At 34.5% G+C, this 15,384-nt stretch overlaps 1 protein-coding gene across 3 annotated transcripts in view; it reads left to right on the forward strand.

Moving 5' to 3' along the window:
- Kcnt2 (potassium sodium-activated channel subfamily T member 2) overlaps window positions 1-15,384 on the forward strand; it is a 345,424-nt gene that overhangs the window by 856 nt on the left and 329,184 nt on the right. The window lies entirely within an intron of this gene.

Consider the following 15,384-nt stretch of genomic DNA (forward strand, 5'->3'; position numbering starts at 1 on the left):
ACGCTTGGGATAGAAAATACACAGAACAGGTTCTTGTGGCATGATTCGTATATCTTTTCACTTAAATGATGCATATCTCAAGACCATAAGTTTCAAAGCTGAAACAAATATTTATTACTATCAAAACATTGCTTGCGTGTTTTATCAATAGCATTAAATCGTCATGAAATTTAGCTGACAAGATGCTCTGGATATTTTTTTTTGCATACTTTTTGTTTCATTGAATTGTTTTTTTAGATCCGTAATTTCATATATCACATGCCACATTTTCTTGTTTTTAGGTGTATATAACTAAGCTCTCAATGCAGACTAAATAAATCCCCGAAGTTCAGTTAGGCATTGATGTTTCATTTGAATTAGATAAAAAGATCCATTATTGGTCCAATCTGAAGTACCTTTTGCATTCACTGGGCAATATGCCTTCTGGTTTGTCCTCACCTTCTCAGTTCCCAGTACTAACTCATATTGCAGTACTCCTGAGAATCCCTCATGGACTTCAATGATGAGCATCTTTCTTGGTCTTACTTTAGTAACTTAATGACATATGCATGATTAATGACATACGGATGATTTGTGGAGGGTACTGTTTATATAGAATCTCTTCCTAGGCAAAACCTTGCATATTACATAGAAATTTAAAGACCATGTTATCGAGCTATTAGCCATGCATCTAAATGACGGCGTTAATTGGTGTGAACTGGAGTTAGCTAGATAATTAAATAGATGTTTCAATGAGTTTTACATTGCTAACTTGGCACCAACCATGGTTTGAATTCTTAGTATTGGTTCTTTTACATGCAAAATTCACAGTTGTACTTCTTTCTTCCTCGACTTTTTAGGATCTTAAACTCTTATGAGTAAGTAAGCCATGTCATTTCTGTTAGCTAAGAGCACATGCTCGTTCCTCTTTACAATTCAGTCAGAGTAGCCACCTTAATCTACTCTGCTGTATATGTTGATTCAATTCCTAAGGAATTGAGGAAGGATCACTTCCATATCATAGTATGCACACTGTCTCCACCAACAGATGTACTGAGGCCTCTGTTCATATTCTTTAGATGTTCTTCTATGAATGCCTTCTGTATCTCCTCACCCAGTCATTCCTGCCCAGTAATACTGGGAGTACACTTGACCCTGGGTGGAGAAGATGGGGACAGAGTGACAATGAACAAATTGGAAATTGGTTTGTTTTTGTTTTTAAAATAAGTGTGGTAGTACTTTTCTTCTTGAACAGAATAATTTCAAACAGTTTACTATATTGTGTCCAATAAAATTCTAATTGTGTACAATAGTTATTGTCTTCATAAGATGGACTTTATGGCCCTACTGACTGCTGTTAATAGTGTTCATATCCAAATAAACCTCTTTGTTGGCTTCCGTGGAAATCCATATCAAGAAGACCATCTTCTCTATTTAGGATGACATCTTTTATTATTATTATTATTATTATTATTATTATTATTATCTTTAATCTTTTTCACACTCCAGTTTTGTCCCTCTTCCGGTCCACCCACCAACAGTTTAGAATGACATCTTAGAGATAGCCTTTTGTTTTAGCTATAGGTTTGTAGATGGTTTTTACCCTTTCCCCTGCTTTAAGAACTTTAAGTTAAATCTTAGTAGCTTGTGAAAGTAAGTGAGGATATGATAAATGTGGGAAGAGGTGTTTTTACAGAGAAAAGAAAATGTTGGTGAGCCTATATGGATAGAAAATGTAGCTCAGACTTGTGGCCGGAAACTCATTATATAGCTTAGGCTGGCCTCAAATTTGTAATTCTCCTGAATCAGCTTCCCACATGGTGGGTTTTCAAGGAGAATCCATTAAAACCTGCTTGAGAAAGTGTATATTCTGTATCATAGATATTCTGTGACATAAGGTAGGCTAGGTAGGTCATCAAAATTTATATTCTGTAAGCTCTTTGTAGGTAATCTTGAGCCTATGCCACCCAACATACATATGCAGGACATATATATATGTATATGTATATGTATATGTATATTTGTGTGTGTGTCATATTGCATACATAATATTTAAAGTGTGTGAATACATTCTTTAGTGTTGTCTTATATAATCAACTCTTTATCATCTGCATGTAGTATCCTTTGCTCAGTAGAATATGAATTAGCCTCAGCAATCTCCAGAATAGTTGATGGCATTAGTCCTATGAGACTTTGAAATACATTGGAGAATTACTGACAGAGAACACAAGTTTTGCCTTGAGGATGTTTGTTATCCATACAACGTATATTTATTTATTGGACATTCTGAATCTCTCTATGTAGCTGATATTTGAAAGCTTGTTATACATTGGGATCTTATTAAGTTGTTTGAGAAAAGTACACAGAGAAATATGAAACATTTATTTTTGTCATGGAAGTAATTATTGAATAATAAGAGGTGAATTTTCTCAAATATAGTACTAACAGGAATATATATGTATGTGTGTGTATATGTATACACACACACACATACACACAAACACATACACACATATATATATATATGTATATATGTATATATATAACATAAACATAACGTTGTTTATGTTCTAGAAAAATTTTCATCTTACAATGTCAAGAAAACCCAGTTCCCTTTGTGGATAATAAATTACACATTGGTTTGAAGATAACAGAGATGTTACTATACAAGAAATGGACTAAAGTCCTCAATACATCTTTTGTGTAGCATTTAGAATATTTTGTGATTGACTTCATATGAAGCCATTCTATATGTGTAGACTCGTGGAAATAGTAAGAACATGTGTTTTCTATTTAATGTTTCTCTACTTGTAAAGCAATAACAAACCAAAATATTCTCCTGAAGTTAAACACTAATAACTCTCAAGATTTAAAGACTTTTAGCAAGTTAATACTGGTCTTTCTTCTCTTTCATTTTGAATCATTAAATCTTAAAGTTTAGAACACAGTGAAGTTGATGTTGATAAATTATAGCAATTACTATTACTGCTAATGGACAGGTCTCAATTGTAGCCACTTATTTAATTACAGCCATTCTCATTTTCAAAAGTTAGGGTGGTTATTCAACTACAGTAATTTCAAGTATGTCTTTTCTGATTTATAGGTGACACTTAAAATCATTGCAAGCAAATTCCCGGTGATTAGAACTAAAGAAGGATTTGAACGAAGAGTACAAGTCAATCAGTGAACAACTTAAGAGATATCTAATAAATAGGTAAAGAATCTGAATAGATACTTAGTTGAAATTACTAGGCATTACATCACAAAGTATATTACTGTATGTAATATAATTAGATGTGAAGAATAGATTTTCCAATGCCATACAGAACATTTGTATAAGTCACCAACTTATCTCCCATAATAACTTCATTTTTGACAGTACTTATTTATTGTAAGATAATTAATTCAGAATATTTAATGCACTTTAAGAATATTCTAAGTTTTATCAAGTGCATAAAATGACTTTTTTTTACTGTTTTCATTAAGTATATATGTAATACAATAAAATGATTTAATACTATTAAAATTAATCCAGAAAAATCTGTATTTTTCTTAGCACTGTGCAAGAAAGAAACAGTATAAATAAGGCAAAAAGAAAAAATGAAAAAAAAAAGAATTCTAAGCTAAATGCTGAAATAGATAATAGTGCAAAAAACCTGACTGCTTCCTCATGGCTTGCATATATAATTTTGTGTACATGTTTCATTTTCTATGCATGGTATGAAACATTTGGAAAGCATTACACCTTCCACTGAGCAGTTACCTGCATCTTCAACTCAGGCTTGAGGATGGGTGCAAAACCATATTTAGATGAGCACCAAGGGAAATACATTTGATAAACTTAACTACAGCGACAGAATTGTTAAAACATTTCCCCCACACTTTTTTTTAGTAGTAATGCCTCTTCTGCAAAACAGAGCTTTGAGGGCCATCAGGACAGGTTATGTAGGAAGAAGCTGTTGTCCTTAGGCTGATGATTTGGCTTCAATCCCTAGGAATCACATGATTAAAGTAGAGAAAGTAGTTTCAGGTTGTTTTCTGATATCTAGGTGTGTGCACACACACGCCCATCTTCTACCTCCACCAAGAATAGATAAATACATGGACAAAACCACGTTTGATAGGTAATAAAAAAATACACAGTACAAATGAAGACTCAATATAATTTTCCCCTCCGATGAAAGAAAACAATGTAAAATAATAACAGACATAGGTGCTTTGAGTATGCTGGATTAAGGTATCTTTCTCTGATGTTAGTAGTAAATGCACTGCATCCATTTGCAGCTGTTTCCATTCATATTCTTGTTTAAAAGACTCTAGAAACTGATACACCATTTTTCTACATTCTTAAACATAGTGTGTTTATGTTTTACTAGTATCATTTATATGCCAGACTTGCTGAGGTTTCCTTTAGAAAATGAAGTAAAAACTTACTCTCTAAGAAGTTTAGCAAATCACTACTTATTTGTAGTCTGAAACTGCTAGTCTTGACTTTTCTAGGTAAGATTATTCATGAATAACTCTTTTTAAAATATGTGTTCTTTTTAATGAATCTCTTGTTTTAGTTATTTATATGAGTACACTGTAGCTGTCATCAGACACACCAGAAGAGGGCATCAGATCCTATTTCCGATGGCTGTGAGCCACCATGTGGTTGCTGGGAATTGAACTCAGGACCTCTGGAAGAGCAGTCAGTGCTCTTAACCACTGAGCCATCTTTCCAGCCCCCATTAATAATTCTTATACATCTTCTTTCATTACGATTTTAAAAATTTGATGCTTTCTCTGAGTTTTATGACTGATAACTTATAATTTTTTTGCACAGTATCCAGAAAGACTATTTTTTTTAACAGCTTGTGACTGAACATGGTATATTTTGCGGGACATAGAAATATAAAAACAACTTACTTTCTTTTAGGCCTTTGGTTTCTATAGCCCAGGTTGTCCTGGAACTAACAATGTAGTCCAGGCTAGGCTGTACTTTGTTCCCATCCTTCTGTCTCTTCTTACCGAATACACTGGTGTACTCAGTTTATAAGAATCTTAACCACCAGATACCAGTTAATTTGTAGTTTAAGTAAAGAAATGAACACTAACATTGTGAATTAATGAAATGGTTCTTCAGTTGATAACAATAAAACACAATTATCCTCTCAACTTCTTTTTGAAAGTAAAATGGATATTAACATCTGTCATATTATCAAAGAAGAACATATTAGATATCTTGGGATAAAAATGAAATATGAGAAAATTCATCTTTTATGGTCTTTTGTAATCTAATGTGGCAAAATTTAATGGGTCAGAAAATTGATACTGTTCTTTTAGCTGTCATAATAGGTTTAAACACCATTATGGTTGCTACAGAGGAAAAACTTCATTAGGTGCTTGGAAAATGTGAAGTTGGAATATGTTTTTTTAATTTCAGACAGTGAAAAGTTTCAAACAAAGTTATTCTGAGTTTAAGGACTAAAGAGATGAATTAATAAATGGCATAGGAAACTAAAATTTCTGGATTGGGGGCATCTTATTAAGGGTGTCAGGAAGGAGAGATCAAGCGATTGTTTTAGGAAGTGAAGAAAATTAGAGGCAGTTTGACTAAAGACCCAGAGTTCCTGAGACAAATCTGAGCAGGGAAGTGTCAGTATGGTTTACATAGACTTTTTCTTCGAACCTACAGAAAATGGCTAAAAGAGCTAAGAGTGCGCTATTACATTGAAAAAACAATCTTTAACTCAAAGTGAGACTTGAAGTTTCAAGTTTCAAGTGTATCTATTATACTGTTCTGGTGCCATTTTTAAAGTTATCCACAGATTAGCATATATATATATATATATATATATATATATATATATATATATACATACACATTAATGTATATATATGTGTGTATGTATATATATATAATATGTGTATACACATATATATGTGTATGTATATATGCATATATAAGTACTTTATTCTTACAGTAAATTGAATATTAAATAATCTGTCAATAATTTAATCTGTATGAAATATTAGAAATTAATATATTATAATAATAACTGCAGTTGATTCTAGTTTGAATGAAATGAGGAATCTTACCACATTCACAATCATAAGTTTCATCTCATCATCCAAACTATCTTTTATTGCCTTAAAAAATCACTGATATTGGTACCTTTTCTAATAGTGTTCTGTTTTGTTTTTATGGTTTTCTTAATCAAATGTCTGTGTACTAATGAACAGAGATTATGGTTCTTTGTGAATTGAAATGCATGCACATCTTGTATTGAATCACCTTTCTCTCTAATCCAGGACTGTTCATTGACAGTTATCATTATGACTTGGTGTTGGCAGATATGAGCCAGTGGACATTTGATTCATGCAATAGTGGGATGTGCATGCTTGAAGCTGATGCATACAGACTCTGGCTTTACCAAGGACAAATACAAAAACCCAGTACTGGGATGATGTTGGGTTTTCTGCAACTTGTTAGACAGAAATCGACCATGGAGCAGATTAGAAATCTGCCCTTGACTGCCCTGTTACTGGAGACAGCTAGAACAAAACTGTTTTTTGAAGAGACCTATGATGTAGGAAAATTTCAAAGAAGGAACAAATAAATCCCTTCAGATACAGGAAAAGGAACATTTATTTAAAGTAAATCATTTAGTGCCCTAGTGGTATTCAATTTATCCTTTAATTGGGAAATGGGGATGGCTTGAGAACTGGAGGTGAAGAGGTTAATACCAGGGAAGCCCTAGTTCTCTAAAATAAATTAAAGAAAATGTTTTGAGTGTTGGGGCATAGTATGATCATCAGGAAAGGGAAACCCAATACAGCTTTTTCCATAATTTCAGATTGAACTTTGAATTGGTCCTATTCACCTTCATCTTTTTTTGACAAACAGCAGAAAGCAGGAGAGAAACCCACTGTCAAGATTAGCTAGTTTCCAAGGACAATGGCAAGCAGCAGACCAGCAAGTCTTGCTTCCTTTCCTGCTCAGAGTCAGCATGACCTCTCTTCCCAACTGTGCTTTTTCAGTTCAGCACTTTTGCAAACACAGTACTGCTTTAAAACCAGCATCATTTTTCTTAGACTGTGAGTTCTGTGAACTACAAGTAGAGATGCTTTCCACTTTCACAGGATGTAGATATGTTTAAGAAAGGGATTTTGCATTCAAAACCCAAAGAAGCGGGGGAGAGCAGCAAAGCTGGGAAATAAGGGCCTGATTGTTCTTGGGTTTTCTTACACAGGACTTACACCCAGTCATAATGAAAGAGTGTTATTACAAGGGCACATTTAACCCATCTTGTAAATCACTGCATAAATAGGAAGATTAACACATTTCAGCCTTAACTCCCTGGGGAAAGAAACTCCTAGCTTGTCCTCATATTTTAAACAACCCGTTATTAACAACAAGGGCCAGATGCGTGCTGTAATAATGGATAGCCTGCTGTCTCTGGCCTGTCAAAAATGGAAATGACCCCCTCTCCCCTAGGACTCAAAGAAAGTGTTCAGCAAGCTGCACAGGTACCATTAAAGAGTGATGTTAATGAATACAGCTATTGCCATGCTGTGTAGAAATTACATTGGCAAATTGTAGTTGGAATTTTTAGCATTTTGTACCTTGGCTATCTCCCCACAAATGAGTTCATATGACATTCCACCCATATCATCTTAAAATACAAACTATAGAAAGAAAATGGATGGTAATACTAAATTTAGTATGTGCTTAAAAAATGTGAACATTTACAAAGAGCTTTATGTGTTCAAGTCTGGTTGTAATAATGTTATATGCTTTATTTATCTTTAAATAAATTGAGAGGAATTCTCTCCCATTTTTCATTTCACAGATAAGTCACAAATACTACAGAAATATATAGTTGATTCAAGGTACGAGGAGAGAATCAGAATCTCAATATTATGTTTAAAATGTATGCTTATAACATAATATAAGTATAGCTTATAGTCTTCAAACAATGGAATGAATAAAATATAAAACAATGCTAAGATTTTTCAAGACATAGAAATTATCAAAGGTTTGTACTCTCATAGCCAAAATTAAAATGATAAGCTCCAGAAGAATGTTAGGATATTTGGAAGTTGGTATATATATATATATATATATATATATATATATATACACACATATGTGTGTGTATGTGTGCGTGTGCATGTGTGTGTGTGTAAACTAATTATACATTATATACACATACATCATATATGATACATTATATATGACTGATATATGATATATCATCTATATTCTCCTCTTGCATCTAGAGCATTATGTGTTTAACAGATTGAAGAATGAATACTGAAATTAGAACAACCACTAAAACAAAGATTTATATGTCTTTATTGATTGATCTATCTTTATTTCAAATATGGTAAAAGTAATTTATCACACAAGGAAAATGTAAAGATGTTAACACCACAATAGGTAAGATAAAAAAATAGATGAAAAGGTGAAATACTGAGTATAGGGGAATAGAAATTTATTATTTAAATTATGTAATTAACTTACTGGTTTGTTTTTGATGTTCTGGCCAGGGTATGCTTTGGTTAATCTCCAGTGATTTACTTTACTCTGATGATACAGTGCTTATCAGTAGAACTTTTGAGGGTTTCCTCTTTATGTTCTGTCCCATAAAGTATTTGTACCCTAGTAGAATCCATTTTCCTAACCAGTGTCTTTGTGATAAAGAGAAATACCTTGCAGAGATGTGCTCAAGACTAATTGTGATCATGTGTGATTTCTTGATTAGGAACTTAGTACTTAGGCTGATCTATTATTATGCTTCACCCGCTCCATGGATTGGCAGTAGTTTCTAGAAATGGATGCAGTAGCATTGAATACATAGAAAACATATCATGTTGAATATGGACTATATTTAGTTGGGTATAGAGCACTGGTGCATTGTGTGAATTCAGCGGGTTTTCAAACAGTTCCTAAAGATGGAGCACAAAGTTGGTCAACATTATTATCAGCCTTATAGGATGAGAAATAAACTACTTCAGGAGAAATCCAGTTTTTCCTGGTGTTCCAATTTAAAGACAATTGCTCTGTTGGAACATTGCTCCTTATTCTCCAAGCACAAAGAACAGTACATTTTATAAGATGTTTCTGGCATCCTCATTGCTCAGCCCTGATGTGGCTAGAAAGAGCTGTCCACTTAACATTACACATGTATTTTACAGTTTATACCCTTTATTCACAAATGTCCAAAGTAAACTTAATACAATTTTACAGAACATTATGACTTTGTCAACGGCTGCAATTATGGCCCACAGGTAAAAATGCATGCCACAAAGCTTAATGACATGGGTTTGAGCCCCAGAATAAACATAGTGGAAAGAGACCAAAAGTTGTTCTCTGATCTCCATACATGTAACATAGCACATATGCACATATGAACATAAACAAAAGTATATCATATAAATAAATGCAAGAAAACAACCGATAAAGACAACTGGTCACAGTTAGAATTTAGTTATTTATATGATCCTATATATCTTGTTACATGTATATACATTTATGTATAGGATATGTGTTAACTTTATCCTGTTCTTAACTCTTGGTAGTTCATTTTTGATATAAATAATATGAACCTAGAACATATTTTTAGCTGATCCATCACCTCCCTGTATGGATATAATCACTATAGATCTTTCCATTTCGAAATTTTAGAGGAATATTGGTTACTTTGACAGCTTGTTTAGTTCGTAGCTTACTTAAACTTCTTTCCTGGTCAACTCTAATCATTGCTTCTTATTTATGAATTTCAGTACTTGCCTAAGTTACTCTTCATTCCAAGCCTGCCCTCTGCAGTCCTCTCCTACTAAGCTTCAATGCCTGACCCAGGCCTTATTCCCTCTATGCATTTCTCAAACAAGATTTGAGTAACCATATAAAGTACTGTTTTAAAGCCTGTTGTATCATTGCTACCTATTATATTACAGCCAAACCATTCCTTCACCATTCAATTCTGTTCAGTCATTTACTTTTCTTCCCATATTCTTCTTCAAATGTAACCACTATCTTTCTTCACAGAAACCATCGCTTCTATCACAGGTCAATATCTGTCTGAGAGTTCTTGTGTTGTATCATGGCTGGAGCTTCTCCTACAGCTCTGGCTCATGTCATTATGCCGCATGATTTGACTTTAAACTGGCTGCAGAGCAAGACTTACTAATGAAATACTTGAAACTAGTTCCCCATATTTTGAGCTTTATGATATTCTGCAGGGCATGTAGTGTTGCAGTTTTGCTTATTCTTTACAGGTGTGACACGTGACTTTCTAGGGGAATAGCTATACCTTCAATCCATCTTGGTTTCTACACTAGTTAACAAAGTGGCTCACCCAAGAAGCACCAGCGGTTGCAATTTTAAAGTATTAGCAAGACTTTTACTTAAATAAAGGAATCTAAGTCACAGCTGTGAATATCCGTGTGCGCAGCATAGACACATTATTATAATGGAAATAAAAGGTCATTTGAATTCAAGGTTTTCTTTTTTTTTCCTATCCTGCAGAAATAAAGTAGCTTTAGTGCTCACTTTGAATCCATGTATTGTAGTTTAAATCATTTGACTTGAAAATGTCTTTCTACCACCCAGTTTAACATTCACAAGGAGCTTTGCTTCAGAAAGAGCAAAGTGGGATGTGCTTCAGTCCATAATTTATACTGCGACAATTCAAATGACTGTTAAAGTGAATTCAGAAATTTACATGGGGAGCTCAGCAGCAGGCACTGCCTTTGTCCCAGAGACTGTGGAGGCAGAGTCCACGCATCATCAGCCTTGCCTCACAAGGCACTATATAGTGGTAGGAATACTTGCTTGGGACCATCAGGATAGTATGCTTTTTTTGTGCCTTCAGTCTTAAAGAATTTTTTCCTTTTAATTGTAAAACAGTGCCTATAAGAGTTTAAGGGTGTGTGTGTTTAGTTTTGTATTGTTAGTGTGGATAGCGATTATCTTAGAGAAAAATATACAAACATGTCTCAAGCCCATAGAGAGAATGCACATTACCTTAGACCATATAGCCCCAGTGGTAGAAAGCTATAATCCTGATGTTCAGGAGATTGATAGAAGAAGATCACAAGTTCAAGGCAGGCTGGGGTGCACAGAGGTGCTTAGTCTTATACAGAAACAATGACTCATTTGTTTTGGTTCTCGTTCTAAGTACCAAGTTAATTCTTTCCTGTTTATTTTTGCCACATGGGGTATCACTTCTGCTGAAGCATCACCACGCTTCTCAGTTTCAAAAAGAAGCTTTTTATGTCTCCCTATGCTTGCAACTTTTCTGCTTTTCAGAAGTTAGTCAGAAACTAGTCATTCCCAGGAGTATACAAATAAATTTCTTTCCAAAAAATGGATGAATAAAACAAACCTTACAGTGCTGTGTTGTCTTGATTATTTTAGTCTTTCTATAGTGTTTTCCAAGTATCTATTTTGTAGTAAATATGTATGAAGAAAAAAAAAGAAATTCCTCTGAGCCCAATAATCTGTACTCAAAATGAACTTTATTCTACTATAATATGAGTTATGGTGCCTGTTGAGATGGACAGGAAGGATGTGAGCTCACACTTAGGGAGCCAAAAATGGACAAAAGAGAGAAGTCACAAAAACTGGAATGTGCTATGCATGTTATGACAGCAGTGGTGGAAAAAGATTCTTGGACACAGTACTCCAGTTTGAAATTAATTTTACATAGTAAAATTCATATATATATCCATATATATGTGAATATTACTATGTAAAATTAATATTTTATGTATATATATATATATATGTGTGTGTGTGTGTGTGTGTGTGTGTGTACTGATTTTAGTTCAAAGCTATAGTAGGTAGATTTTTTGTAGGCTGTGTTCTAAGACAAAACTTTGTAAATGTGCTAAACTATAAACCAAAGTATATGTGAAGATGAGTATTCCCTGTATTTTAGGGGAAGATTATAGAATAATTTACAACTGAAAGAGTTTAAACTTGTCATCCATAGATACATTGGCAGAAGATTCTGAATAAGAGGATTACATGCTCAAAGTAGTAACTTTAGTGGAGTATTTCCAAAACATGTGCAAAGTTTACAAGAAAAAAGAGTCAGATCTGCCAGTGATTCCAGTGGACTATAAGTGGGTTGACAGTGAAAAGGAAAAGGTTGATAAAAATTCAATAAACGACTTTGCTGATGTTGCTATGACTTGAGAGTGGACAGGATAGGTTGTAGGTGTGAGATGAGTAGACACACAAAAGTATTTGATCTGTTTATTCAGGGAAATTTGCTATTACTCTTCTATTGTAAGCTGTAGAGAATGCTGCAGAATCACTGCCAATTGGTATACAGTCTTAACTCCAAGAAAGAGCCTGTTTAGTCACTAATTTTCAATATTGACCAACTTTAATTCAACAGAACATGCAAGAGGGAAAACTATGTTTTTTGTTTTAATGACTTTGAAATCATGAGATATTCTTATGCTCTTCTTATCAGAAAATATAAATAGGTAAGTATTGAATGTTTTACTATAAAAGAGTAGAAAGTTTGAACAGATTCTGGAGTGAACACAGAGGAAGTGAGTGATACATGCATAGTATATAGGATACCCACGTGTATATAGTATGTGAGAGCTAAATATTGAATTTAAACTCATTTGAATAGATTTCTTTTGCATTATTCACACTGTGAGTGGGTTATTAAAGCAACTACACAGCACTTTATTATGTAAAGACAAAATTCAACTAAATGGAGTCTAAATGCTTTTCATAAAAATCAAAGTCTTTATGATTCTTTTGTAAGTTCTAGCAAATTCAATTCAAACAGTCTTACTTATTAATATGGTCATGAGCATGCCATGCTAGAAATAGTGAAACAATTTTCTATGTTTTCAGTGTCAGAATTTATTGAAGAACGGTAAATTCACAGAGTAGATTGTTTTTATTGGGAGCAAAGTTCTAGATAATCCTTATCTTCACAATCAAGTTGCTGTAAATGTGTGTTATTTTATTTTGATAGTAACAACTAGTACTAACTCTCACAGCACACAACACCCATCACAGAATAAATCTTTATGAATTAATCATTTATCTGTCTGGCCATCTACCTGCATATGTATCATTACAAAATGTATACAAGTGTAAAAGACTACAGCTGAGTTGAAGAGGTTTCAAAAATAGGCTGATAAAATGTGATAGAGCCTGTGTTAAAAAGAAACTCTGCAGGGAAGGAACATTTTCTATAAAGATCAGTCATATTATGGGACATGCTATGGGACAGTCATGTTAGAGAGGGAAAATGCAGTCAGCTCTTCAAACAAAGGGACAGAACTATGTCCAGAGCAAGAAAAGCAGGTTCAGGTATAGATGAATAAGCCGGTGGATGGACCCTTAGGTTCAGCTGAGTAGGCTATCTTAGCATCAGGATGTGAGATGTGCAAGAACCCAGTGAGAGTCAAGGTTCTTTCCCTGTGAAGTCTTTGACACAGACTCTTGAAATCTGCTGACTGTCCATCATTATGTGGCCTTTCCCATTGAATGGGTAGGTACCAATCACATTATGGTCTCCAAGTAGGGGAGTTACTCCATTTGGTGGGTCTGGCACATCTGTTATGTTCATGGCTTGAGTTTCTCTGATATGTTTTTCTGTACATTCACCTGTCTCTATACTATCAATTTCTAGTCTCAGGAATAAGTTGTTTATAAGCTCATGATGAAATCTTATTGCTCCAGGTTGACTTTAAAGTCCATCTGGCCATGGATGACCTATTTTCTGGCTCCTTTTCTTTTTATTCTCCAATTGACTCATGGTTCAGAAGTATGGAAGGGAAGTATTCCTGTGTTAGCTCCTTCATCAGAGAAACATTGAGCCTGATGTATTCCAACAGAGTTACTTTCATGTTTATTGGCTAGAATTCTGTCAGATTCCTATTATCTGCCCAGACCTAAAAGGACAGAGTTTGGCAAAGGTTCTTAGAGCATCTTTCTTCATCCCTTGGTTCTGAGGTGAACTTATGGTCTCTGAAGAATTCGATGACTTTGGGGAGTGTGAATAAATTTTGTTAGTTTAGCTGTCTCCTTAGAGGTCTGCCAGAGCCTGACATATACAGAGGTGGATGCTCACAGCTAACCATTGAACTGATCATGGGGTTCCCAATGGAGGAGTTAGAGAGAAGACTGAAGGAGCTGAAAGGGTTTGTGGCCCCATTATGAGAGCAACAATACCAACCAACCAGAGCTCCCAGGGTCTAAACCACCAGCCTGGGAGCACATAGGGAGGGACCCATGGCTCCAGCTGTATATGTAGGGGAGGATGACCTTGTTGGGCATAGGTGGGAGAGGAGATCCTTGGGCCTGTGAAAGCTGGATGCCTCAGTGTGGGGGAAATTGAGGGCAGATAGGTGGGAATGGGTGGGTGGGGGCACATCCTCATAAAAGTAAGAGGAGAGGGGATGGGATAGGGGGTTTCTGGGTGGGAGGGGGAAATGGGGAAAGGGGATAACATCTTAAATGTAAATAAAATATCCAATAAAAAATAAAAATATAAAAAAAGAAAAGAAAAAATAACTTAACAGTGTTGGGAAATAAAAATAAAATTTCTCTTAAAAAATCTGTTGGTTTATGGGATAAGCATATGTGGTTGCCAGAGAATATTACTACTGATGAAAAACCCAGCTCTAAGTCAAAGTGCAATTCTTTAACTATTTTATTGTTTTCCTTTATTTATAAGCAGCTTTCTAGGGAAAGTACAACTTCACTAGGTAGGCTAACTTTGTTTGACAAACAGTATATTTCTTTTTGATGATAGCTTTAGAAAGGTTTTTAGGAACACAGTTACTTGATTCTTATGTAAATTATAATGTAAAAGGACATTCTTAGATCTTTTCAGAGAAATTACAAACATAATAATATTCTATCTTCGTTTACCAAGGCTCTCTAGAATACGTAAGTAAGCACTTAACTTTTTCCCTGTGATGTGTGATGTGATATTGGCCTTGAAATGCAAAACTGTTTGTTTTTCAAAAGGTTGTGTTCTGTATCCTAGACTTTCATCAAAATCTTCCTGCCTCAGCCTTTTGAGTGTCAGAATTACTTAATTACTGGAATGTGTCAGCATGGTTTGCATGTAAACATTTTCTTGTTTAAATGACTTCACCATCAAGATTTCAGGGGGCTTTGGGACTTTTGATGTTGAGACGGAGTACATAAAGGCATTTATATCCTATAGCTGTCTACAGTCTTTGTTGCTGCCAAGGTGATGTCAAAATCTCAATTTAGAAACAATACTCATTTTGCCGACATTATTTGAAGTTCACCAACCACTAGAATTTTCAGAAATGAAGCACACATGAACTCACTCTACATGTATTTTTCACCAGGACCAGGATGTCCTAAATTATTTAGAAAAGAGTCATGGCTTGATGGCCCTG

Source organism: Grammomys surdaster, unplaced genomic scaffold (genome assembly GCF_004785775.1).
Source record: "Grammomys surdaster isolate TR1022 unplaced genomic scaffold, NIH_TR_1.0 196, whole genome shotgun sequence".
Classification (NCBI taxonomy): Eukaryota; Metazoa; Chordata; class Mammalia; order Rodentia; family Muridae; genus Grammomys; species Grammomys surdaster.